This window comes from Miniopterus schreibersii (assembly GCF_964146895.1).
Source record: "Miniopterus schreibersii genome assembly, chromosome: 4".
In the NCBI taxonomy this organism is placed as follows: Eukaryota; Metazoa; Chordata; class Mammalia; order Chiroptera; family Miniopteridae; genus Miniopterus; species Miniopterus schreibersii.
In genome coordinates, this window is record NC_138105.1 from 26,042,293 (window position 1) to 26,046,227 (window position 3,935).

The following is a 3,935-nucleotide window of genomic DNA, read 5'->3' on the forward strand; positions in this document are numbered from 1 at the left end:
GCATAGTGACTATAGTTAACAATACTGTATTGTATATTTGAGAGTTGCTAAGAGAGTACATCTTAAAAGTTCTCATTACAAGAAAAAAATTGTAACTATGTATGGTGATAAGTGATTTTTTTAAAGGCACATTTATTCAGTGTCATGATAAGACTATTACATTTAGCAATGAACAGAATGGGAGTAAAAAAGTCTATATTAAAACCCTTTGTTGGAATGCTTTACACTTCCCACAGAACAGAAACTAAACCTGCTACATAATTAGTTACAAATACAGTCCTGGAGTTTTTTACCCATGAGTATTGTCTAAAACACGTCTTCTTTGTAGCAGATAGGCCCTGCCACCACCGTGCTTGGCTGAGTTCACAACCTGTAGCTTCCCTGTCACTTCTCTGGCTCTCCTCTCCTGCTACGCTTGGTTTCCTAGAAGTAATTAAAACCTTCTGCCGCTGTCATAGGCACTGCTGCTGCTGGAACTGCCATAGCCACCTTGGTTTTGTGGTTTGGCAAAGAACTGGCCTCCACACCACAGGGACCAGAGCTTCCGCTCCAAAGTTTCTACCTTTCATGGGTCCAAAATTTGAGATTGATTGTTTAGTTGCCAAAAATCATTGTAGCTCCCACCACCTTCAAAATTGCTTCCATCATTACCAAATCCATTACAGCCATCCCCACTGCCACCATATCCACCACCACCCTGGCTGCCACCAAAGCCACCTTGACCACTGAAGTTTCCTCCAAGACCAAAGTTGTCATTCCCCCCAAAACCTCCTCCACAACCATCTCTGAAGTTTCCAGAACCACTTTGACCTCTTTGGCTGGAAGAAGCACTAGCTATCTCTTGCTTAGATAGGGCTTTCCTTACTTCACAGTTGTGGCCATTCACAGTATGATGTTTCTGAATGACAGTCTTGTCTACAGAGTCATGGCCATCAAAGGTTACAAACACAAAGCCTTTCTTTTTTGCCTCTGCCTCAGTCAGTCATGGTTTCAGTCACCTCAATTCTTCCATACTGTTCAAAATAATCTCTTAGGTAATGTTCTTCAGCGTCTTCCTTAATACCACCAACAAAAGTCTTTTTCACAGTTGAGTGGGCACCAGGTCTTTTAGAATCTTCTCCTGAGACAGCCCTCTGTGGTTCCACAGCTCTTCATCCACCTCGCGTGGCCCTGCATTCAAGACTGCAGCCACCTCCTCCAGTGGCACACGTGACAAACCCAAGGCCTCTGGAGCGCTTGGTGTTTGGATCTCTCATCACCACACAGCCTCTGAGTATCCCCATTGCTCAGAATGCCCACACACACACTGGGGGAATTATAGCCACTTCCACTAATAAATTTATTGGGTGACTGAAGGAAAAGGCATATTACACCAAATTAAAGAAAAGAAGGGAAATTATTTCTTTGCTATTGTCTCTCCTTCCTGGCTTGTCATTCCCTCTGACTCTGATATTTCCCTCTCCCCTTGGCCTGACTCCTCATCCTTTAGGGAGACAGCTTACAAACACCTTACTGCTCCCACAACACCTCTGCTGAAGGCCTGCATGCTCCTTATGTATCTACTGTAGCTCAGTTCCAAACCCACTCTTCTATATTCCTTTAAAATGCTTGGGCTGGGACTCTGAAAATTATACTTTCCAGACTTCTTTGCCAGCTGGCTTGTATAGTTTTCTGTCAACAGGAGGTGCTAGAGGGAGATTGGAAGGCAGAGGGACTGGAGAAGGGCATTTATTCTGTTTGCTGTTCCTGTCTGTGTCGCCACAGCAGTGGCAGTTCATCTCAGCAGCAGCAATTGGCTCTAGACACCAACTTTCAACACTTACATAATCAACCTCAGAAATACCAGCAGCAGCCAGATGTGCCTGCACTTCAAAGGTCTGAGACACAGTTCTGTGGGGGCTCCTAATCCAAAATCCCAGATTATGTTAACCTCTTGTTTCCTCCAGCCACAGCATAGCATCTGCTTTCTGTAATTGTTTTATCTGGGTGAACTCCATGTTCTGATTTTGTCAACCATCCAGTAATCCAGTATCTATTTATTCAGTTTTCAATGTTAAACCCATGGTGTAGAAATTCCTAGTGTGAGTTATTTTTCTTAACTGGACCAACTGATACAGCAATTAGCACCATGAATGAGGTCAGGAAACAGATTCTCAAAGATTTCTCTTAGGACTGATTTGGTTATGCCACTAGCCTTGAATGTTGTGTTAAGCTCCTTGTAAAATAAAAATGGGATACTGATCATTTTGGCGTACAGTGGCATCACAATTTACTAAATTATTACCACAGAAAGCAAAATAAGGTGCCTATTAAAGTTGGTGTCTTGGGAAACCAGGGGATTCCTGCATTTGACCATTATGGTAATAGCAATGACTACAAAACCATGGAGTGAGGCTTATTTTTATTTATTTATGCCTGTTGGAGAATTTACAAGAAGGAATAAACAAGCTCAGGATTTTAAAAACTCTCAGTTTAAGAAAAAGAGAGCTTCAATAGCAGTACTGAGAGAATCTTTTGTTTCTTATAGCCGTAGGATAGACATGGCTTAAAATCAAACATGAAATTTAACTGTGTAGGTTGGAGAATTACAGTATAAGTTGATTTCACACACTCGCAGAGTCTCCTTTGTAAAAGCCAAGGCATAGATTGGAAATGTGGTCCCAGATCTTTGAAATGAGGGCATATAGGTAGACATGGATGAAAATGAGATTCTTGAACTCCCAAGTCTCTCTGAGTCTCTTCCGAGACTCACCTTCTCTTGCCTGAAGACCCTGTAATAACCCATCTGAAGCAGATGCCTTGCAAGAGGATATCCACAACCATTACACTTATTATAGTTGCTTCTATAACCAGGGTCTAATGATCCAGGGGAGATAGTGCAATACCTGACTAGGTAGATCACTTATACTTCAAGATAATTACAAGATTTAGCTAATTTATTTTGACAAAACACTGGACAATATGTAAGAATGGATGCTAAGAGCATTAGACCAAGGAAGATGGATTATAAATTTGAATTGCACCTAATTTATTTTAAGAGTACATTTAACAGAAATTGTTAAATTTCTGTATTTATTGTGAGATTGAGATGCCCCAAATTCCCTGAAATGTAGAGGGAAAAACCCAAAGCCTCAGAGAGATAGGAATGTATGATGTGCTACTGGTACACCTACCCCCATTCCATTAGTTGCCCCCAAGAAGGCCCAGAGAACACTCCTTTCACCAAAGAATTAAGAAACACATTTAATGAAGGAGCACCAACATCCTTGAAAAGCTCAATACTGCCAATGAGGTGGCTCTTTGTTTTCAGTAAGTAAAATGGGATCCCAGTGACAGAAACTAAGTGGCAGCATTTAATTGCCATAAACAAGAGGAGTATTTCCCCAGGAAACCTAATTGGACTTGAAAAACACTTCTTATCCAGCTCCCTCCCTTTGGGATATCATCCATTTTCATGGTTTGTAATTAAAATCTAATACTTCCAAATTGATATCTCCAGTTCTGACCTCTGCCCTAAACATTAGAACCATGTGACCAAATGCTTGTTGACTCCACTCGCAGGCATCTTAAACTTAGGATCTCCAAAACTGGACTCAGTGCCCTTCTCATTCACATCTGCTGCCATACTCGTATACTTTATTTCAATTACTGGCACCAACACTGAGACAGTCACCAAAATCTAGAAACAAGGAAATAGTTTTTATCCTTTTATATCTAATCCCTAAGTCCCACCAAATTACAGTGTCACCTCATAATTAGTGTGCTTATTTCCCATCTTGTTCCCTTCAGATATTTTCTCCAAAGACCACCCGAGAGAAGTGTATAAAACAGAAACCTTGCCAGGTCCCAGTTTTGTATAAAATCATTCAAGGATTCATCATCTGTAATATTTGCTACTGTTTTCAACACATATTTCCACTTCTTCTCCCTTCTGG

The 3,935-nt window shown here is 41.1% G+C and overlaps 1 pseudogene across 1 annotated transcript; it reads right to left on the reverse strand.

Annotated features, from left to right (window-relative positions):
* Positions 1–396: 396 nt before the first annotated feature.
* LOC308556653 (heterogeneous nuclear ribonucleoprotein A1 pseudogene) lies at positions 397–1,288 on the reverse strand (annotated as a pseudogene). Its single transcript has one exon. The product of its transcript is annotated as a heterogeneous nuclear ribonucleoprotein A1 pseudogene (transcript).
* Positions 1,289–3,935: the final 2,647 nt, after the last annotated feature.